The sequence below is a fragment of the Carya illinoinensis genome, chromosome 4 (assembly GCF_018687715.1).
Source record: "Carya illinoinensis cultivar Pawnee chromosome 4, C.illinoinensisPawnee_v1, whole genome shotgun sequence".
In the NCBI taxonomy this organism is placed as follows: domain Eukaryota; kingdom Viridiplantae; phylum Streptophyta; class Magnoliopsida; order Fagales; family Juglandaceae; genus Carya; species Carya illinoinensis.
The window spans coordinates 25,610,001-25,635,114 of NC_056755.1; positions in this window are offsets into that span (position 1 = coordinate 25,610,001).

The following is a 25,114-nucleotide window of genomic DNA, read 5'->3' on the forward strand; positions in this document are numbered from 1 at the left end:
TTGTTGTTTTTCATCATTCATAGAGTGAATTAGTGGATTAGAATTGATCCAACACATTTCAATAGATGGAATACAATCCCACGTAGGTGCACCTGCATGTGCATTGGAACTAATCAGCCCAAAGCCCGAGCCTCTTAAACCATTTTCTCAAGGGCAATCTCACATCACATCCATCCCTCATTAACACTCCTGGTTCGTTTCAGGCATTGGACGAATTGGCTCGAACAAACCCGTCTTTTCATGAATTCTTGCGCACATACGCCAAACCATTGGTTTTCCTCGAGCCTAGGATGTGCCACACGGCCCTAAAGTTCTCATTCCACCATTGTTAGGTTTCTGAATAAAGTTGAGGGCATTAATCAACTCACTAGTGATTAGTCATCACAAAACCTTGTTCGGAACATAATTGCCCTTTTAATTCTATCTCACCTTTTCTAAATGAGCCTTACAAATTTAATTGTTGTTGTTCATCCTTCATAGAGTGAATTTGAAGATTACACTTGATCCAGCACATTTCGACAAAAGGAATGTCAATGGAACAGACAAGTCACAGCCAATCGCCACCTGCGCGCACCTCCATGTGCATTGCAACTAATCGGCCCCAAAAGCCAACGCCCTTTACACCATTTTCTCAAGGGAAATCTCATCAAATGCGTCCATGATTAAAGCCTTACAGCTCATTTCTAGCACTGAACGAATTGACTCGAATAAACCTATCTTTTCTATCACTGTTCCAATTGTAGCCCCCATTCAGCATACAAACGGTTTCCCTCAAGCCGAAGAAGTGCCACACGCCCCACACGTTCTCATCTCACCATGGTTGAGCTTCTAACTTGAGTTGAGGGCATTAATCAACTCACAAGTCAATAGTCATCTCTAAACCGTGTTTTCAGGTTAATTTCCTTTTTAATTCTTTCTTAGCTTATATATGTGGACCTTACGACTTCTATTCTTGTTCTTTATCAATCTAAGAGTGAATTAGTGGATTGGAATTGATCCACGACATTTCCGTTGAAGGAATGTCATTCCAACGCCCAAGTCCCCGCCAATCGCCACCTTGGTGCACATCCATGTGCATTGCAACTAATCAGCCCCTAACCCATGCCTTTTATATTATTTTCTCAAGTGAAATCTCATGAAATGCCTCCCACCTTAACCCTTCCAGCTGATTGATAGAAATGGACGAATTGGCCCCCGAACAGACCCGCCTTTTCTTTCGTTCTTCCAATCGCAGCCCACATAAGCCCCACCATCGGTTTCCATCGAGCCCAAGAAGTGCCACATGTCCTTCATGACCACAACCTGCCATTGTGAAGGTTTTAACTTAAGTTGACGGCATTAACAAACTTACAGGTGATTAGTCGTCTCTAAACGATGTTTTGAGCTTAATTTTCTTATTAATTCATTCTCGCCTTTTTTATACGGACCTTATGACTTTTATTGTTGTTTTTCATCATTCATAGAGTGAATTAGTGGATTAGAATTGATCCAACACATTTCAATAGATGGAATACAATCCCACGTAGGTGCACCTGCATGTGCATTGGAACTAATCAGCCCAAAGCCCGAGCCTCTTAAACCATTTTCTCAAGGGCAATCTCACATCACATCCATCCCTCATTAACACTCCTGGTTCGTTTCAGGCATTGGACGAATTGGCTCGAACAAACCCGTCTTTTCATGAATTCTTGCGCACATACGCCAAACCATTGGTTTTCCTCGAGCCTAGGATGTGCCACACGGCCCTAAAGTTCTCATTCCACCATTGTTAGGTTTCTGAATAAAGTTGAGGGCATTAATCAACTCACTAGTGATTAGTCATCACAAAACCTTGTTCGGAACATAATTGCCCTTTTAATTCTATCTCACCTTTTCTAAATGAGCCTTACAAATTTAATTGTTGTTGTTCATCCTTCATAGAGTGAATTTGAAGATTACACTTGATCCAGCACATTTCGACAAAAGGAATGTCAATGGAACAGACAAGTCACAGCCAATCGCCACCTGCGCGCACCTCCATGTGCATTGCAACTAATCGGCCCAAAAGCCAACGCCCTTTACACCATTTTCTCAAGGGAAATCTCATCAAATGCGTCCATGATTAAAGCCTTACAGCTCATTTCTAGCACTGAACGAATTGACTCGAATAAACCTATCTTTTCTATCACTGTTCCAATTGTAGCCCCCATTCAGCATACAAACGGTTTCCCTCAAGCCGAAGAAGTGCCACACGCCCCACACGTTCTCATCTCACCATGGTTGAGCTTCTAACTTGAGTTGAGGGCATTAATCAACTCACAAGTCAATAGTCATCTCTAAACCGTGTTTTCAGGTTAATTTCCTTTTTAATTCTTTCTTAGCTTATATATGTGGACCTTACGACTTCTATTCTTGTTCTTTATCAATCTAAGAGTGAATTAGTGGATTGGAATTGATCCACGACATTTCCGTTGAAGGAATGTCATTCCAACGCCCAAGTCCCCGCCAATCGCCACCTTGGTGCACATCCATGTGCATTGCAACTAATCAGCCCCTAACCCATGCCTTTTATATTATTTTCTCAAGTGAAATCTCATGAAATGCCTCCCACCTTAACCCTTCCAGCTGATTGATAGAAATGGACGAATTGGCCCCCGAACAGACCCGCCTTTTCTTTCGTTCTTCCAATCGCAGCCCACATAAGCCCCACCATCGGTTTCCATCGAGCCCAAGAAGTGCCACATGTCCTTCATGACCACAACCTGCCATTGTGAAGGTTTTAACTTAAGTTGACGGCATTAAAAAACTTACAGGTGATTAGTCGTCTCTAAACGATGTTTTGAGCTTAATTTTCTTATTAATTCATTCTCGCCTTTTTTATACGGACCTTCTGACTTTTATTGTTGTTTTTCATCATTCATAGAGTGAATTAGTGGATTAGAATTGATCCAACACATTTCAATAGATGGAATACAATCCCACGTAGGTGCACCTGCATGTGCATTGGAACTAATCAGCCCAAAGCCCGAGCCTCTTAAACCATTTTCTCAAGGGCAATCTCACATCACATCCATCCCTCATTAACACTCCTGGTTCGTTTCAGGCATTGGACGAATTGGCTCGAACAAACCCGTCTTTTCATGAATTCTTGCGCACATACGCCAAACCATTGGTTTTCCTCGAGCCTAGGATGTGCCACACGGCCCTAAAGTTCTCATTCCACCATTGTTAGGTTTCTGAATAAAGTTGAGGGCATTAATCAACTCACTAGTGATTAGTCATCACAAAACCTTGTTCGGAACATAATTGCCCTTTTAATTCTATCTCACCTTTTCTAAATGAGCCTTACAAATTTAATTGTTGTTGTTCATCCTTCATAGAGTGAATTTGAAGATTACACTTGATCCAGCACATTTCGACAAAAGGAATGTCAATGGAACAGACAAGTCACAGCCAATCGCCACCTGCGCGCACCTCCATGTGCATTGCAACTAATCGGCCCAAAAGCCAACGCCCTTTACACCATTTTCTCAAGGGAAATCTCATCAAATGCGTCCATGATTAAAGCCTTACAGCTCATTTCTAGCACTGAACGAATTGACTCGAATAAACCTATCTTTTCTATCACTGTTCCAATTGTAGCCCCCATTCAGCATACAAACGGTTTCCCTCAAGCCGAAGAAGTGCCACACGCCCCACACGTTCTCATCTCACCATGGTTGAGCTTCTAACTTGAGTTGAGGGCATTAATCAACTCACAAGTCAATAGTCATCTCTAAACCGTGTTTTCAGGTTAATTTCCTTTTTAATTCTTTCTTAGCTTATATATGTGGACCTTACGACTTCTATTCTTGTTCTTTATCAATCTAAGAGTGAATTAGTGGATTGGAATTGATCCACGACATTTCCGTTGAAGGAATGTCATTCCAACGCCCAAGTCCCCGCCAATCGCCACCTTGGTGCACATCCATGTGCATTGCAACTAATCAGCCCCTAACCCATGCCTTTTATATTATTTTCTCAAGTGAAATCTCATGAAATGCCTCCCACCTTAACCCTTCCAGCTGATTGATAGAAATGGACGAATTGGCCCCCGAACAGACCCGCCTTTTCTTTCGTTCTTCCAATCGCAGCCCACATAAGCCCCACCATCGGTTTCCATCGAGCCCAAGAAGTGCCACATGTCCTTCATGACCACAACCTGCCATTGTGAAGGTTTTAACTTAAGTTGACGGCATTAACAAACTTACAGGTGATTAGTCGTCTCTAAACGATGTTTTGAGCTTAATTTTCTTATTAATTCATTCTCGCCTTTTTTATACGGACCTTCTGACTTTTATTGTTGTTTTTCATCATTCATAGAGTGAATTAGTGGATTAGAATTGATCCAACACATTTCAATAGATGGAATACAATCCCACGTAGGTGCACCTGCATGTGCATTGGAACTAATCAGCCCAAAGCCCGAGCCTCTTAAACCATTTTCTCAAGGGCAATCTCACATCACATCCATCCCTCATTAACACTCCTGGTTCGTTTCAGGCATTGGACGAATTGGCTCGAACAAACCCGTCTTTTCATGAATTCTTGCGCACATACGCCAAACCATTGGTTTTCCTCGAGCCTAGGATGTGCCACACGGCCCTAAAGTTCTCATTCCACCATTGTTAGGTTTCTGAATAAAGTTGAGGGCATTAATCAACTCACTAGTGATTAGTCATCACAAAACCTTGTTCGGAACATAATTGCCCTTTTAATTCTATCTCACCTTTTCTAAATGAGCCTTACAAATTTAATTGTTGTTGTTCATCCTTCATAGAGTGAATTTGAAGATTACACTTGATCCAGCACATTTCGACAAAAGGAATGTCAATGGAACAGACAAGTCACAGCCAATCGCCACCTGCGCGCACCTCCATGTGCATTGCAACTAATCGGCCCAAAAGCCAACGCCCTTTACACCATTTTCTCAAGGGAAATCTCATCAAATGCGTCCATGATTAAAGCCTTACAGCTCATTTCTAGCACTGAACGAATTGACTCGAATAAACCTATCTTTTCTATCACTGTTCCAATTGTAGCCCCCATTCAGCATACAAACGGTTTCCCTCAAGCCGAAGAAGTGCCACACGCCCCACACGTTCTCATCTCACCATGGTTGAGCTTCTAACTTGAGTTGAGGGCATTAATCAACTCACAAGTCAATAGTCATCTCTAAACCGTGTTTTCAGGTTAATTTCCTTTTTAATTCTTTCTTAGCTTATATATGTGGACCTTACGACTTCTATTCTTGTTCTTTATCAATCTAAGAGTGAATTAGTGGATTGGAATTGATCCACGACATTTCCGTTGAAGGAATGTCATTCCAACGCCCAAGTCCCCGCCAATCGCCACCTTGGTGCACATCCATGTGCATTGCAACTAATCAGCCCCTAACCCATGCCTTTTATATTATTTTCTCAAGTGAAATCTCATGAAATGCCTCCCACCTTAACCCTTCCAGCTGATTGATAGAAATGGACGAATTGGCCCCCGAACAGACCCGCCTTTTCTTTCGTTCTTCCAATCGCAGCCCACATAAGCCCCACCATCGGTTTCCATCGAGCCCAAGAAGTGCCACATGTCCTTCATGACCACAACCTGCCATTGTGAAGGTTTTAACTTAAGTTGACGGCATTAACAAACTTACAGGTGATTAGTCGTCTCTAAACGATGTTTTGAGCTTAATTTTCTTATTAATTCATTCTCGCCTTTTTTTATACGGACCTTATGACTTTTATTGTTGTTTTTTCATCATTCATAGAGTGTGAATTAGTGGATTAGAATTGATCCAACACATTTCAATAGATGGAATACAATCCCACGTAGGTGCACCTGCATGTGCATTGGAACTAATCAGCCCAAAGCCCGAGCCTCTTAAACCATTTTCTCAAGGGCAATCTCACATCACATCCATCCCTCATTAACACTCCTGGTTCGTTTCAGGCATTGGACGAATTGGCTCGAACAAACCCGTCTTTTCATGAATTCTTGCGCACATACGCCAAACCATTGGTTTTCCTCGAGCCTAGGATGTGCCACACGGCCCTAAAGTTCTCATTCCACCATTGTTAGGTTTCTGAATAAAGTTGAGGGCATTAATCAACTCACTAGTGATTAGTCATCACAAAACCTTGTTCGGAACATAATTGCCCTTTTAATTCTATCTCACCTTTTCTAAATGAGCCTTACAAATTTAATTGTTGTTGTTCATCCTTCATAGAGTGAATTTGAAGATTACACTTGATCCAGCACATTTCGACAAAAGGAATGTCAATGGAACAGACAAGTCACAGCCAATCGCCACCTGCGCGCACCTCCATGTGCATTGCAACTAATCGGCCCAAAAGCCAACGCCCTTTACACCATTTTCTCAAGGGAAATCTCATCAAATGCGTCCATGATTAAAGCCTTACAGCTCATTTCTAGCACTGAACGAATTGACTCGAATAAACCTATCTTTTCTATCACTGTTCCAATTGTAGCCCCCATTCAGCATACAAACGGTTTCCCTCAAGCCGAAGAAGTGCCACACGCCCCACACGTTCTCATCTCACCATGGTTGAGCTTCTAACTTGAGTTGAGGGCATTAATCAACTCACAAGTCAATAGTCATCTCTAAACCGTGTTTTCAGGTTAATTTCCTTTTTAATTCTTTCTTAGCTTATATATGTGGACCTTACGACTTCTATTCTTGTTCTTTATCAATCTAAGAGTGAATTAGTGGATTGGAATTGATCCACGACATTTCCGTTGAAGGAATGTCATTCCAACGCCCAAGTCCCCGCCAATCGCCACCTTGGTGCACATCCATGTGCATTGCAACTAATCAGCCCCTAACCCATGCCTTTTATATTATTTTCTCAAGTGAAATCTCATGAAATGCCTCCCACCTTAACCCTTCCAGCTGATTGATAGAAATGGACGAATTGGCCCCCGAACAGACCCGCCTTTTCTTTCGTTCTTCCAATCGCAGCCCACATAAGCCCCACCATCGGTTTCCATCGAGCCCAAGAAGTGCCACATGTCCTTCATGACCACAACCTGCCATTGTGAAGGTTTTAACTTAAGTTGACGGCATTAACAAACTTACAGGTGATTAGTCGTCTCTAAACGATGTTTTGAGCTTAATTTTCTTATTAATTCATTCTCGCCTTTTTTATACGGACCTTCTGACTTTTATTGTTGTTTTTCATCATTCATAGAGTGAATTAGTGGATTAGAATTGATCCAACACATTTCAATAGATGGAATACAATCCCACGTAGGTGCACCTGCATGTGCATTGGAACTAATCAGCCCAAAGCCCGAGCCTCTTAAACCATTTTCTCAAGGGCAATCTCACATCACATCCATCCCTCATTAACACTCCTGGTTCGTTTCAGGCATTGGACGAATTGGCTCGAACAAACCCGTCTTTTCATGAATTCTTGCGCACATACGCCAAACCATTGGTTTTCCTCGAGCCTAGGATGTGCCACACGGCCCTAAAGTTCTCATTCCACCATTGTTAGGTTTCTGAATAAAGTTGAGGGCATTAATCAACTCACTAGTGATTAGTCATCACAAAACCTTGTTCGGAACATAATTGCCCTTTTAATTCTATCTCACCTTTTCTAAATGAGCCTTACAAATTTAATTGTTGTTGTTCATCCTTCATAGAGTGAATTTGAAGATTACACTTGATCCAGCACATTTCGACAAAAGGAATGTCAATGGAACAGACAAGTCACAGCCAATCGCCACCTGCGCGCACCTCCATGTGCATTGCAACTAATCGGCCCAAAAGCCAACGCCCTTTACACCATTTTCTCAAGGGAAATCTCATCAAATGCGTCCATGATTAAAGCCTTACAGCTCATTTCTAGCACTGAACGAATTGACTCGAATAAACCTATCTTTTCTATCACTGTTCCAATTGTAGCCCCCATTCAGCATACAAACGGTTTCCCTCAAGCCGAAGAAGTGCCACACGCCCCACACGTTCTCATCTCACCATGGTTGAGCTTCTAACTTGAGTTGAGGGCATTAATCAACTCACAAGTCAATAGTCATCTCTAAACCGTGTTTTCAGGTTAATTTCCTTTTTAATTCTTTCTTAGCTTATATATGTGGACCTTACGACTTCTATTCTTGTTCTTTATCAATCTAAGAGTGAATTAGTGGATTGGAATTGATCCACGACATTTCCGTTGAAGGAATGTCATTCCAACGCCCAAGTCCCCGCCAATCGCCACCTTGGTGCACATCCATGTGCATTGCAACTAATCAGCCCCTAACCCATGCCTTTTATATTATTTTCTCAAGTGAAATCTCATGAAATGCCTCCCACCTTAACCCTTCCAGCTGATTGATAGAAATGGACGAATTGGCCCCCGAACAGACCCGCCTTTTCTTTCGTTCTTCCAATCGCAGCCCACATAAGCCCCACCATCGGTTTCCATCGAGCCCAAGAAGTGCCACATGTCCTTCATGACCACAACCTGCCATTGTGAAGGTTTTAACTTAAGTTGACGGCATTAACAAACTTACAGGTGATTAGTCGTCTCTAAACGATGTTTTGAGCTTAATTTTCTTATTAATTCATTCTCGCCTTTTTTATACGGACCTTCTGACTTTTATTGTTGTTTTTCATCATTCATAGAGTGAATTAGTGGATTAGAATTGATCCAACACATTTCAATAGATGGAATACAATCCCACGTAGGTGCACCTGCATGTGCATTGGAACTAATCAGCCCAAAGCCCGAGCCTCTTAAACCATTTTCTCAAGGGCAATCTCACATCACATCCATCCCTCATTAACACTCCTGGTTCGTTTCAGGCATTGGACGAATTGGCTCGAACAAACCCGTCTTTTCATGAATTCTTGCGCACATACGCCAAACCATTGGTTTTCCTCGAGCCTAGGATGTGCCACACGGCCCTAAAGTTCTCATTCCACCATTGTTAGGTTTCTGAATAAAGTTGAGGGCATTAATCAACTCACTAGTGATTAGTCATCACAAAACCTTGTTCGGAACATAATTGCCCTTTTAATTCTATCTCACCTTTTCTAAATGAGCCTTACAAATTTAATTGTTGTTGTTCATCCTTCATAGAGTGAATTTGAAGATTACACTTGATCCAGCACATTTCGACAAAAGGAATGTCAATGGAACAGACAAGTCACAGCCAATCGCCACCTGCGCGCACCTCCATGTGCATTGCAACTAATCGGCCCAAAAGCCAACGCCCTTTACACCATTTTCTCAAGGGAAATCTCATCAAATGCGTCCATGATTAAAGCCTTACAGCTCATTTCTAGCACTGAACGAATTGACTCGAATAAACCTATCTTTTCTATCACTGTTCCAATTGTAGCCCCCATTCAGCATACAAACGGTTTCCCTCAAGCCGAAGAAGTGCCACACGCCCCACACGTTCTCATCTCACCATGGTTGAGCTTCTAACTTGAGTTGAGGGCATTAATCAACTCACAAGTCAATAGTCATCTCTAAACCGTGTTTTCAGGTTAATTTCCTTTTTAATTCTTTCTTAGCTTATATATGTGGACCTTACGACTTCTATTCTTGTTCTTTATCAATCTAAGAGTGAATTAGTGGATTGGAATTGATCCACGACATTTCCGTTGAAGGAATGTCATTCCAACGCCCAAGTCCCCGCCAATCGCCACCTTGGTGCACATCCATGTGCATTGCAACTAATCAGCCCCTAACCCATGCCTTTTATATTATTTTCTCAAGTGAAATCTCATGAAATGCCTCCCACCTTAACCCTTCCAGCTGATTGATAGAAATGGACGAATTGGCCCCCGAACAGACCCGCCTTTTCTTTCGTTCTTCCAATCGCAGCCCACATAAGCCCCACCATCGGTTTCCATCGAGCCCAAGAAGTGCCACATGTCCTTCATGACCACAACCTGCCATTGTGAAGGTTTTAACTTAAGTTGACGGCATTAACAAACTTACAGGTGATTAGTCGTCTCTAAACGATGTTTTGAGCTTAATTTTCTTATTAATTCATTCTCGCCTTTTTTATACGGACCTTATGACTTTTATTGTTGTTTTTCATCATTCATAGAGTGTGAATTAGTGGATTAGAATTGATCCAACACATTTCAATAGATGGAATACAATCCCACGTAGGTGCACCTGCATGTGCATTGGAACTAATCAGCCCAAAGCCCGAGCCTCTTAAACCATTTTCTCAAGGGCAATCTCACATCACATCCATCCCTCATTAACACTCCTGGTTCGTTTCAGGCATTGGACGAATTGGCTCGAACAAACCCGTCTTTTCATGAATTCTTGCGCACATACGCCAAACCATTGGTTTTCCTCGAGCCTAGGATGTGCCACACGGCCCTAAAGTTCTCATTCCACCATTGTTAGGTTTCTGAATAAAGTTGAGGGCATTAATCAACTCACTAGTGATTAGTCATCACAAAACCTTGTTCGGAACATAATTGCCCTTTTAATTCTATCTCACCTTTTCTAAATGAGCCTTACAAATTTAATTGTTGTTGTTCATCCTTCATAGAGTGAATTTGAAGATTACACTTGATCCAGCACATTTCGACAAAAGGAATGTCAATGGAACAGACAAGTCACAGCCAATCGCCACCTGCGCGCACCTCCATGTGCATTGCAACTAATCGGCCCAAAAGCCAACGCCCTTTACACCATTTTCTCAAGGGAAATCTCATCAAATGCGTCCATGATTAAAGCCTTACAGCTCATTTCTAGCACTGAACGAATTGACTCGAATAAACCTATCTTTTCTATCACTGTTCCAATTGTAGCCCCCATTCAGCATACAAACGGTTTCCCTCAAGCCGAAGAAGTGCCACACGCCCCACACGTTCTCATCTCACCATGGTTGAGCTTCTAACTTGAGTTGAGGGCATTAATCAACTCACAAGTCAATAGTCATCTCTAAACCGTGTTTTCAGGTTAATTTCCTTTTTAATTCTTTCTTAGCTTATATATGTGGACCTTACGACTTCTATTCTTGTTCTTTATCAATCTAAGAGTGAATTAGTGGATTGGAATTGATCCACGACATTTCCGTTGAAGGAATGTCATTCCAACGCCCAAGTCCCCGCCAATCGCCACCTTGGTGCACATCCATGTGCATTGCAACTAATCAGCCCCTAACCCATGCCTTTTATATTATTTTCTCAAGTGAAATCTCATGAAATGCCTCCCACCTTAACCCTTCCAGCTGATTGATAGAAATGGACGAATTGGCCCCCGAACAGACCCGCCTTTTCTTTCGTTCTTCCAATCGCAGCCCACATAAGCCCCACCATCGGTTTCCATCGAGCCCAAGAAGTGCCACATGTCCTTCATGACCACAACCTGCCATTGTGAAGGTTTTAACTTAAGTTGACGGCATTAACAAACTTACAGGTGATTAGTCGTCTCTAAACGATGTTTTGAGCTTAATTTTCTTATTAATTCATTCTCGCCTTTTTTATACGGACCTTATGACTTTTATTGTTGTTTTTCATCATTCATAGAGTGTGAATTAGTGGATTAGAATTGATCCAACACATTTCAATAGATGGAATACAATCCCACGTAGGTGCACCTGCATGTGCATTGGAACTAATCAGCCCAAAGCCCGAGCCTCTTAAACCATTTTCTCAAGGGCAATCTCACATCACATCCATCCCTCATTAACACTCCTGGTTCGTTTCAGGCATTGGACGAATTGGCTCGAACAAACCCGTCTTTTCATGAATTCTTGCGCACATACGCCAAACCATTGGTTTTCCTCGAGCCTAGGATGTGCCACACGGCCCTAAAGTTCTCATTCCACCATTGTTAGGTTTCTGAATAAAGTTGAGGGCATTAATCAACTCACTAGTGATTAGTCATCACAAAACCTTGTTCGGAACATAATTGCCCTTTTAATTCTATCTCACCTTTTCTAAATGAGCCTTACAAATTTAATTGTTGTTGTTCATCCTTCATAGAGTGAATTTGAAGATTACACTTGATCCAGCACATTTCGACAAAAGGAATGTCAATGGAACAGACAAGTCACAGCCAATCGCCACCTGCGCGCACCTCCATGTGCATTGCAACTAATCGGCCCAAAAGCCAACGCCCTTTACACCATTTTCTCAAGGGAAATCTCATCAAATGCGTCCATGATTAAAGCCTTACAGCTCATTTCTAGCACTGAACGAATTGACTCGAATAAACCTATCTTTTCTATCACTGTTCCAATTGTAGCCCCCATTCAGCATACAAACGGTTTCCCTCAAGCCGAAGAAGTGCCACACGCCCCACACGTTCTCATCTCACCATGGTTGAGCTTCTAACTTGAGTTGAGGGCATTAATCAACTCACAAGTCAATAGTCATCTCTAAACCGTGTTTTCAGGTTAATTTCCTTTTTAATTCTTTCTTAGCTTATATATGTGGACCTTACGACTTCTATTCTTGTTCTTTATCAATCTAAGAGTGAATTAGTGGATTGGAATTGATCCACGACATTTCCGTTGAAGGAATGTCATTCCAACGCCCAAGTCCCCGCCAATCGCCACCTTGGTGCACATCCATGTGCATTGCAACTAATCAGCCCCTAACCCATGCCTTTTATATTATTTTCTCAAGTGAAATCTCATGAAATGCCTCCATTTCGGGGGCTCGATGGAAACCGATGGTGGGGCTTATGTGGGCTGCGATTGGAAGAACGAAAGAAAAGGCGGGTCTGTTCGGGGGCCAATTCGTCCATTTCTATCAATCAGCTGGAAGGGTTAAGGTGGGAGGCATTTCATGAGATTTCACTTGAGAAAATAATATAAAAGGCATGGGTTAGGGGCTGATTAGTTGCAATGCACATGGATGTGCACCAAGGTGGCGATTGGCGGGGACTTGGGCGTTGGAATGACATTCCTTCAACGGAAATGTCGTGGATCAATTCCAATCCACTAATTCACTCTTAGATTGATAAAGAACAAGAATAGAAGTCGTAAGGTCCACATATATAAGCTAAGAAAGAATTAAAAAGGAAATTAACCTGAAAACACGGTTTAGAGATGACTATTGACTTGTGAGTTGATTAATGCCCTCAACTCAAGTTAGAAGCTCAACCATGGTGAGATGAGAACGTGTGGGGCGTGTGGCACTTCTTCGGCTTGAGGGAAACCGTTTGTATGCTGAATGGGGGCTACAATTGGAACAGTGATAGAAAAGATAGGTTTATTCGAGTCAATTCGTTCAGTGCTAGAAATGAGCTGTAAGGCTTTAATCATGGACGCATTTGATGAGATTTCCCTTGAGAAAATGGTGTAAAGGGCGTTGGCTTTTGGGCCGATTAGTTGCAATGCACATGGAGGTGCGCGCAGGTGGCGATTGGCTGTGACTTGTCTGTTCCATTGACATTCCTTTTGTCGAAATGTGCTGGATCAAGTGTAATCTTCAAATTCACTCTATGAAGGATGAACAACAACAATTAAATTTGTAAGGCTCATTTAGAAAAGGTGAGATAGAATTAAAAGGGCAATTATGTTCCAACTAATCAGCTGGAAGGGTTAAGGTGGGAGGCATTTCATGAGATTTCACTTGAGAAAATAATATAAAAGGCATGGGTTAGGGGCTGATTAGTTGCAATGCACATGGATGTGCACCAAGGTGGCGATTGGCGGGGACTTGGGCGTTGGAATGACATTCCTTCAACGGAAATGTCGTGGATCAATTCCAATCCACTAATTCACTCTTAGATTGATAAAGAACAAGAATAGAAGTCGTAAGGTCCACATATATAAGCTAAGAAAGAATTAAAAAGGAAATTAACCTGAAAACACGGTTTAGAGATGACTATTGACTTGTGAGTTGATTAATGCCCTCAACTCAAGTTAGAAGCTCAACCATGGTGAGATGAGAACGTGTGGGGCGTGTGGCACTTCTTCGGCTTGAGGGAAACCGTTTGTATGCTGAATGGGGGCTACAATTGGAACAGTGATAGAAAAGATAGGTTTATTCGAGTCAATTCGTTCAGTGCTAGAAATGAGCTGTAAGGCTTTAATCATGGACGCATTTGATGAGATTTCCCTTGAGAAAATGGTGTAAAGGGCGTTGGCTTTTGGGCCGATTAGTTGCAATGCACATGGAGGTGCGCGCAGGTGGCGATTGGCTGTGACTTGTCTGTTCCATTGACATTCCTTTTGTCGAAATGTGCTGGATCAAGTGTAATCTTCAAATTCACTCTATGAAGGATGAACAACAACAATTAAATTTGTAAGGCTCATTTAGAAAAGGTGAGACAGAATTAAAAGGGCAATTATGTTCCAAACAAGGTTTTGTGATGACTAATCACTTGTGAGTTGATTAATGCCCTCAACTTTATTCAGAAACCTAACAATGGTGGAATGAGAACTTTAGGGCCGTGTGGCACATCCTAGGCTCGAGGAAAACCAATGGTTTGGCGTATGTGCGCAAGAATTCATGAAAAGACGGTTTTCTTCGAGCCAATTCGTCCAACGCCTGAAACGAACCAGGAGTGTTAATGAGGGATGGATGTGATGTGAGATTGCCCTTGAGAAAATGGTTTAAGAGGCTTTGGGCTGATTAGTTCCAATGCACATACAGGTGCACCTACGTGGGAGTGTATTCCATCTATTGAAATGTGTTGGATCAATTCTAATCCACTAATTCACTCTATGAATGATGAAAAACAACAATAAAAGTCATAAGGTCCGTATAAAAAAGGCGAGAATGAATTAATAAGAAAATTAAGCTCAAAACATCGTTTAGAGACGACTAATCACCTGTCAGTTTGTTAATGCCGTCAACTTAAGTTAAAACCTTCACAATGGCAGGTTGTGGTCATGAAGGACATGTGGCACTTCTTGGGCTCGATGGAAACCGATGGTGGGGCTTATGTGGGCTGCGATTGGAAGAACGAAAGAAAAGGCGGGTTTGTTCGGGGCCAATCCGTCCATTTCTAGTAATGAGCTGGAAGGGTTCAGGTGGGAGGCATTTCATGAGATTTCACTTGAGAAAATAATATAAAAGGCATGGGTTAGGGGCTGATTAGTTGCAATGCACATGGATGTGCACCAAGGTGGCGATTGGCGGGGACTTGGGCGTTGGAATGACATTCCTTCAACGGAAATGTCGTGGATCAATTCCAATCCACTAATTCACTCTTAGATTGATATAGAACAAGAATAGAAGTCGTAAGGTCCACATATATAAGCTAAGAAAGAATTAAAAAGGAAATTAACCTGAAAACACGGTTTAGAAATGACTATTGACTTGTGAGTTGATTAACGCCCTCAACTCAAGTTAGAAGCTCAACCATGGTGAGATGAGAACGTGTGGGGCGTGTGGCACTTCTTCGGCTTGAGGGAAACCGTTTGTATGCTGAATGGGGGCTACAATTGGAACAGTGATAGAAAAGATAGGTTTATTCGAGTCAATTCGTTCAGTGCTAGAAATGAGATGTAAGGCTTTAATCATGGACGCATTTGATGAGATTTCCCTTGAGAAAATGGTGTAAAGGCGTTGGCTTTGGGCCGATTAGTTGCAATGCACATGGAGGTGCGCGCAGGTGGCGATTGGCTGTGACTTGTCTGTTCCATTGACATTCCTTTTGTCGAAATGTGCTGGATTAAGTGTATTCTTCAAATTCACTCTATGAAGGATGAACAACTACAATTAAATTTGTAAGGCTCATTTAGAAAAGTTGAGACAGAATTAAAAGGTCAATTATGTTCAAAACAAGGTTTTGTGATGACTAATCACTTGTGAGTTGATTAATGCCCTCAACTTTATTCAGAAACCTAACAATGGTGGAATGAGAACTTTAGGGCCGTGTGGCACATCCTAGGCTCGAGGAAAACCAATGGTTCGGCGTATGTGCGCAAGAATTCATGAAAAGACGGTTTTCTTCGAGCCAATTCGTCCAACGCCTGAAACGAACCAGGAGTGTTAATGAGGGATGGATGTACTGTGAGATTGCCCTTGAGAAAATGGTTTAAGAGGCTTTGGGCTGATTAGTTCCAATGCACATGCAGGTGCACCTACGTGGGATTGTATTCCATCTATTGAAATGTGTTGGATCAATTCTAATCCACTAATTCACTCTATGAATGATGAAAAACAACAATAAAAGTCATAAGGTCCGTATAAAAAAGGCGAGAATGAATTAATAAGAAAATTAAGCTCAAAACATCGTTTAGAGACGACTAATCACCTGTTAGTTTGTTAATGCCGTCAACTTAAGTTAAAACCTTCACAATGACAGGTTGTGGTCATGAAGGACATGTGGCACTTCTTGGGCTCGATGGAAACCGATGGTGCGGCTTATGTGGGCTGCGATTGGTAGAACGAAAGAAAAGGCGGGTTTGTTCGGGGCCAATCCGTCCATTTCTAGTAATGAGCTGGAGGGGTTAAGGTGGGAGGCATTTCATGAGATTTCACTTGAGAAAATAATATAAAAGGCATGGGTTAGGGGCTGATTAGTTGCAATGCACATGGATGTGCACCAAGGTGGCGATTGGCGGGGACTTGGGCGTTGGAATGACATTCCTTCAACGGAAATGTTGTGGATCAATTCCAATCCACTAATTCACTCTTAGATTGATAAAGAGCAAGAATAGAAGTCGTAAGGTCCACATATATAAGCTAAGAAAGAATTAAAAAGGAAATTAACCTGAAAACACGGTTTAGAGATGACTATTGACTTGTGAGTTGATTAATACCCTCAACTCAAGTTAGAAGCTCAACCATGGTGAGATGAGAACATGTGGGGCGTGTGGCACTTCTTTGGCTTGAGGGAAACCGTTTGTATGCTGAGTGGGGGCTACAATTGGAGCAGTGATAGAAAAGATAGGTTTATTCGAGTCAATTCGTTCAGTGCTAGAAATGAGCTGTAAGGCTTTAATCATGGACGCATTTGACGAGATTTCCCTTGAGAAAATGGTGTAAAGGGCGTTGGCTTTGGGCCGATTAGTTGCAATGCACATGGAGGTGCGCGCAGGTGGTGATTGGCTGTGACTTGTCTGTTCCATTGACATTCCTTTTGTCGAAATGTGCTGGATCAAGTGTATTCTTCAAATTCACTCTATGAAGGATGAACAACTACAATTAAATTTGTAAGGCTCATTTAGAAAAGTTGAGACAGAATTAAAAGGTCAATTATGTTCAAAACAAGGTTTTGTGATGACTAATCACTTGTGAGTTGATTAATGCCCTCAACTTTATTCAGAAACCTAACAATGGTGGAATGAGAACTTTAGGGCCGTGTGGCACATCCTAGGCTCGAGGAAAACCAATGGTTCGGCGTATGTGCGCAAGAATTCATGAAAAGACGGTTTTCTTCGAGCCAATTCGTCCAACGCCTGAAACGAACCAGGAGTGTTAATGAGGGATGGATGTACTGTGAGATTGCCCTTGAGAAAATGGTTTAAGAGGCTTTGGGCTGATTAGTTCCAATGCACATGCAGGTGCACCTACGTGGGATTGTATTCCATCTATTGAAATGTGTTGGATCAATTCTAATCCACTAATTCACTCTATGAATGATGAAAAACAACAATAAAAGTCATAAGGTCCGTATAAAAAAGGCGAGAATGAATTAATAAGAAAATTAAGCTCAAAACATCGTTTAGAGACGACTAATCACCTGTCAGTTTGTTAATGCCGTCAACTTAAGTTAAGACCTTCACAATGACAGGTTGTGGTCATGAAGGACATGTGGCACTTCTTGGGCTCGATGGAAACCGATGGTGCGGCTTATGTGGGCTGCGATTGGTAGAACGAAAGAAAAGGCGGGTTTGTTCGGGGCCAATCCGTCCATTTCTAGTAATGAGCTGGAGGGGTTAAGGTGGGAGGCATTTCATGAGATTTCACATGAGAGAATAATATAAAAGGCATGGGTTAGGGGCTGATTAGTTGCAATGCACATGGATGTGCACCAAGGTGGCGATTGGCGGGGACTTGGGCGTTGGAATGACATTCCTTCAACGGAAATGTTGTGGATCAATTCCAATCCACTAATTCACTCTTAGATTGATAAAGAGCAAGAATAGAAGTCGTAAGGTCCACATATATAAGCTAAGAAAGAATTAAAAAGGAAATTAACCTGAAAACACGGTTTAGAGATGACTATTGACTTGTGAGTTGATTAATACCCTCAACTCAAGTTAGAAGCTCAACCATGGTGAGATGAGAACATGTGGGGCGTGTGGCACTTCTTTGGCTTGAGGGAAACCGTTTGTATGCTGAGTGGGGGCTACAATTGGAGCAGTGATAGAAAAGATAGGTTTATTCGAGTCAATTCGTTCAGTGCTAGAAATGAGCTGTAAGGCTTTAATCATGGACGCATTTGATGAGATTTCCCTTGAGAAAATGGTGTAAAGGGCGTTGGCTTTGGGCCGATTAGTTGCAATGCACATGGAGGTGCGCGCAGGTGGTGATTGGCTGTGACTTGTCTGTTCCATTGACATTCCTTTTGTCGAAATGTGCTGGATCAAGTGTATTCTTCAAATTCACTCTATGAAGGATGAACAACTACAATTAAATTTGTAAGGCTCATTTAGAAAAGTTGAGACAGAATTAAAAGGTCAATTATGTTCAAAACAAGGTTTTGTGATGACTAATCACTTGTGAGTTGATTAATGCCCTCAACTTTATTCAGAAACCTAACAATGGTGGAATGAGAACTTTAGGGCCGTGTGGCACATCCTAGGCTCGAGGAAAACCAATGGTTCGGCGTATGTGCGCAAGAATTCATGAAAAGACGGTTTTCTTCGAGCCAATTCGTCCAACGCCTGAAACGAACCAGGAGTGTTAATGAGGGATGGATGTACTGTGAGATTGCCCTTGAGAAAATGGTTTAAGAGGCTTTGGGCTGATTAGTTCCAATGCACATGCAGGTGCACCTACGTGGAATTGTATTCCATCTATTGAAATGTGTTGGATCAATTCTAATCCACTAATTCACTCTATGAATGATGAAAAACAACAATAAAAGTCATAAGGTCCGTATAAAAAAGGCGAGAATGAATTAATAAGAAAATTAAGCTCAAAACATCGTTTAGAGACGACTAATCACCTGTCAGTTTGTTAATGCCGTCAACTTAAGTTAAAACCTTCACAATGACAGGTTGTGGTCATGAAGGACATGTGGCACTTCTTGGGCTCGATGGAAACCGATGGTGCGGCTTATGTGGGCCGCGATTGGTAGAACGAAAGAAAAGGCGGGTTTGTTCGGGGCCAATCCGTCCATTTCTAGTAATGAGCTGGAGGGGTTAAGGTGGGAGGCATTTCATGAGATTTCACATGAGAAAATAATATAAAAGGCATGGGTTAGGGGCTGATTAGTTGCAATGCACATGGATGTGCACCAAGGTGGCGATTGGCGGGGACTTGGGCGTTGGAATGACATTCCTTCAACGGAAATGTTGTGGATCAATTCCAATCCACTAATTCACTCTTAGATTGATAAAGAGCAAGAATAGAAGTCGTAAGGTCCACATATATAAGCTAAGAAAGAATTAAAAAGGAAATTAACCTGAAAACACGGTTTAGAGATGACTATTGACTTGTGAGTTGATTAATACCCTCAACTCAAGTTAGAAGCTCAACCATGGTGAGATGAGAACATGTGGGGCGTGTGGCACTTCTTTGGCTTGAGGGAAACCGTTTGTATGCTGAGTGGGGGCTACAATTGGAGCAGTGATAGAAAAGATAGGTTTATTCGAGTCAATTCGTTCAGTGTTAGAAATGAGCTGTAAGGCTTTAATCATGGACGCATTTGACGAGATTTCCCTTGAGAAAATGGTGTAAAGGGCGTTGGCTTTGGGCCGATTAGTTGCAATGCACATGGAGGTGCGCGCAGGTGGTGATTGGCTGTGACTTGTCTGTTCCATTGACATTCCTTTTGTCGAAATGTGCTGGATCAAGTGTATTCTTCAAATTCACTCTATGAAGGATGAACAACTACAATTAAATTTGTAAGGCTCATTTAGAAAAGTTGAGACAGAATTAAAAGGTCAATTATGTTCAAAACAAGGTTTTGTGATGACTAATCACTTGTGAGTTGATTAATGCCCTCAACTTTATTCAGAAACCTAACAATGGTGGAATGAGAACTTTAGGGCCGTGTGGCACATCCTAGGCTCGAGGAAAACCAATGGTTCGGCGTATGTGCGCAAGAATTCATGAAAAGACGGTTTTCTTCGAGCCAATTCGTCCAACGCCTGAAACGAACCAGGAGTGTTAATGAGGGATGGATGTACTGTGAGATTGCCCTTGAGAAAATGGTTTAAGAGGCTTTGGGCTGATTAGTTCCAATGCACATGCAGGTGCACCTACGTGGGATTGTATTCCATCTATTGAAATGTGTTGGATCAATTCTAATCCACTAATTCACTCTATGAATGATGAAAAACAACAATAAAAGTCATAAGGTCCGTATAAAAAAGGCGAGAATGAATTAATAAGAAAATTAAGCTCAAAACATCGTTTAGAGACGACTAATCACCTGTCAGTTTGTTAATGCCGTCAACTTAAGTTAAAACCTTCACAATGACAGGTTGTGGTCATGAAGGACATGTGGCACTTCTTGGGCTCGATGGAAACCGATGGTGCGGCTTATGTGGGCTGCGATTGGTAGAACGAAAGAAAAGGCGGGTTTGTTCGGGGCCAATCCGTCCATTTCTAGTAATGAGCTGGAGGGGTTAAGGTGGGAGGCATTTCATGAGATTTCACATGAGAAAATAATATAAAAGGCATGGGTTAGGGGCTGATTAGTTGCAATGCACATGGATGTGCACCAAGGTGGCGATTGGCGGGGACTTGGGCGTTGGAATGACATTCCTTCAACGGAAATGTTGTGGATCAATTCCAATCCACTAATTCACTCTTAGATTGATAAAGAGCAAGAATAGAAGTCGTAAGGTCCACATATATAAGCTAAGAAAGAATTAAAAAGGAAATTAACCTGAAAACACGGTTTAGAGATGACTATTGACTTGTGAGTTGATTAATACCCTCAACTCAAGTTAGAAGCTCAACCATGGTGAGATGAGAACATGTGGGGCGTGTGGCACTTCTTTGGCTTGAGGGAAACCGTTTGTATGCTGAGTGGGGGCTACAATTGGAGCAGTGATAGAAAAGATAGGTTTATTCGAGTCAATTCGTTCAGTGCTAGAAATGAGCTGTAAGGCTTTAATCATGGACGCATTTGACGAGATTTCCCTTGAGAAAATGGTGTAAAGGGCGTTGGCTTTGGGCCGATTAGTTGCAATGCACATGGAGGTGCGCGCAGGTGGTGATTGGCTGTGACTTGTCTGTTCCATTGACATTCCTTTTGTCGAAATGTGCTGGATCAAGTGTATTCTTCAAATTCACTCTATGAAGGATGAACAACTACAATTAAATTTGTAAGGCTCATTTAGAAAAGTTGAGACAGAATTAAAAGGTCAATTATGTTCAAAACAAGGTTTTGTGATGACTAATCACTTGTGAGTTGATTAATGCCCTCAACTTTATTCAGAAACCTAACAATGGTGGAATGAGAACTTTAGGGCCGTGTGGCACATCCTAGGCTCGAGGAAAACCAATGGTTCGGCGTATGTGCGCAAGAATTCATGAAAAGACGGTTTTCTTCGAGCCAATTCGTCCAACGCCTGAAACGAACCAGGAGTGTTAATGAGGGATGGATGTACTGTGAGATTGCCCTTGAGAAAATGGTTTAAGAGGCTTTGGGCTGATTAGTTCCAATGCACATGCAGGTGCACCTACGTGGGATTGTATTCCATCTATTGAAATGTGTTGGATCAATTCTAATCCACTAATTCACTCTATGAATGATGAAAAACAACAATAAAAGTCATAAGGTCCGTATAAAAAAGGCGAGAATGAATTAATAAGAAAATTAAGCTCAAAACATCGTTTAGAGACGACTAATCACCTGTCAGTTTGTTAATGCCGTCAACTTAAGTTAAAACCTTCACAATGACAGGTTGTGGTCATGAAGGACATGTGGCACTTCTTGGGCTCGATGGAAACCGATGGTGCGGCTTATGTGGGCTGCGATTGGTAGAACGAAAGAAAAGGCGGGTTTGTTCGGGGCCAATCCGTCCATTTCTAGTAATGAGCTGGAGGGGTTAAGGTGGGAGGCATTTCATGAGATTTCACATGAGAAAATAATATAAAAGGCATGGGTTAGGGGCTGATTAGTTGCAATGCACATGGATGTGCACCAAGGTGGCGATTGGCGGGGACTTGGGCGTTGGAATGACATTCCTTCAACGGAAATGTTGTGGATCAATTCCAATCCACTAATTCACTCTTAGATTGATAAAGAGCAAGAATAGAAGTCGTAAGGTCCACATATATAAGCTAAGAAAGAATTAAAAAGGAAATTAACCTGAAAACACGGTTTAGAGATGACTATTGACTTGTGAGTTGATTAATACCCTCAACTCAAGTTAGAAGCTCAACCATGGTGAGATGAGAACATGTGGGGCGTGTGGCACTTCTTTGGCTTGAGGGAAACCGTTTGTATGCTGAGTGGGGGCTACAATTGGAGCAGTGATAGAAAAGATAGGTTTATTCGAGTCAATTCGTTCAGTGCTAGAAATGAGCTGTAAGGCTTTAATCATGGACGCATTTGACGAGATTTCCCTTGAGAAAATGGTGTAAAGGGCGTTGGCTTTGGGCCGATTAGTTGCAATGCACATGGAGGTGCGCGCAGGTGGTGATTGGCTGTGACTTGTCTGTTCCATTGACATTCCTTTTGTCGAAATGTGCTGGATCAAGTGTATTCTTCAAATTCACTCTATGAAGGATGAACAACTACAATTAAATTTGTAAGGCTCATTTAGAAAAGTTCAGACAGAATTAAAAGGTCAATTATGTTCAAAACAAGGTTTTGTGATGACTAATCACTTGTGAGTTGATTAATGCCCTCAACTTTATTCAGAAACCTAACAATGGTGGAATGAGAACTTTAGGGCCGTGTGGCACATCCTAGGCTCGAGGAAAACCAATGGTTCGGCGTATGTGCGCAAGAATTCATGAAAAGACGGTTTTCTTCGAGGCAATTCGTCCAACGCCTGAAACGAACCAGGAGTGTTAATGAGGGATGGATGTACTGTGAGATTGCCCTTGAGAAAATGGTTTAAGAGGCTTTGGGCTGATTAGTTCCAATGCACATGCAGGTGCACCTACGTGGGATTGTATTCCATCTATTGAAATGTGTTGGATCAATTCTAATCCACTAATTCACTCTATGAATGATGAAAAACAACAATAAAAGTCATAAGGTCCGTATAAAAAAGGCGAGAATGAATTAATAAGAAAATTAAGCTCAAAACATCGTTTAGAGACGACTAATCACCTGTCAGTTTGTTAATGCCGTCAACTTAAGTTAAAACCTTCACAATGACAGGTTGTGGTCATGAAGGACATGTGGCACTTCTTGGGCTCGATGGAAACCGATGGTGCGGCTTATGTGGGCTGCGATTGGTAGAACGAAAGAAAAGGCGGGTTTGTTCGGGGCCAATCCGTCCATTTCTAGTAATGAGCTGGAGGGGTTAAGGTGGGAGGCATTTCATGAGATTTCACATGAGAAAATAATATAAAAGGCATGGGTTAGGGGCTGATTAGTTGCAATGCACATGGATGTGCACCAAGGTGGCGATTGGCGGGGACTTGGGCGTTGGAATGACATTCCTTCAACGGAAATGTTGTGGATCAATTCCAATCCACTAATTCACTCTTAGATTGATAAAGAGCAAGAATAGAAGTCGTAAGGTCCACATATATAAGCTAAGAAAGAATTAAAAAGGAAATTAACCTGAAAACACGGTTTAGAGATGACTATTGACTTGTGAGTTGATTAATACCCTCAACTCAAGTTAGAAGCTCAACCATGGTGAGATGAGAACATGTGGGGCGTGTGGCACTTCTTTGGCTTGAGGGAAACCGTTTGTATGCTGAGTGGGGGCTACAATTGGAGCAGTGATAGAAAAGATAGGTTTATTCGAGTCAATTCGTTCAGTGCTAGAAATGAGCTGTAAGGCTTTAATCATGGACGCATTTGATGAGATTTCCCTTGAGAAAATGGTGTAAAGGGCGTTGGCTTTGGGCCGATTAGTTGCAATGCACATGGAGGTGCGCGCAGGTGGTGATTGGCTGTGACTTGTCTGTTCCATTGACATTCCTTTTGTCGAAATGTGCTGGATCAAGTGTATTCTTCAAATTCACTCTATGAAGGATGAACAACAACAATTAAATTTGTAAGGCTCATTTAGAAAAGTTCAGACAGAATTAAAAGGTCAATTATGTTCAAAACAAGGTTTTGTGATGACTAATCACTTGTGAGTTGATTAATGCCCTCAACTTTATTCAGCAACCTAACAATGGTGGAATGAGAACTTTAGGGCCGTGTGGCACATCCTAGGCTCGAGGAAAACCAATGGTTTGGCGTATGTGCGCAAGAATTCATGAAAAGACGGTTTTCTTCGAGCCAATTCGTCCAACGCCTGAAACGAACCAGGAGTGTTAATGAGGGATGGATGTACTGTGAGATTGCCCTTGAGAAAATGGTTTAAGAGGCTTTGGGCTGATTAGTTCCAATGCACATGCAGGTGCACCTACGTGGGATTGTATTCCATCTATTGAAATGTGTTGGATCAATTCTAATCCACTAATTCACTCTATGAATGATGAAAAACAACAATAAAAGTCATAAGGTCCGTATAAAAAAGGCGAGAATGAATTAATAAGAAAATTAAGCTCAAAACATCGTTTAGAGACGACTAATCACCTGTCAGTTTGTTAATGCCGTCAACTTAAGTTAAAACCTTCACAATGACAGGTTGTGGTCATGAAGGACATGTGGCACTTCTTGGGCTCGATGGAAACCGATGGTGGGGCTTATGTGGGCTGCGATTGGAAGAACGAAAGAAAATGCGGGTTTGTTCGGGGCCAATCCGTCCATTTCTAGTAATGAGCTGGAGGGGTTAAGGTGGGAGGCATTTCATGAGATTTCACTTGAGAAAATAATATAAAAGGCATGGGTTAGGGGCTGATTAGTTGCAATGCACATGGATGTGCACCAAG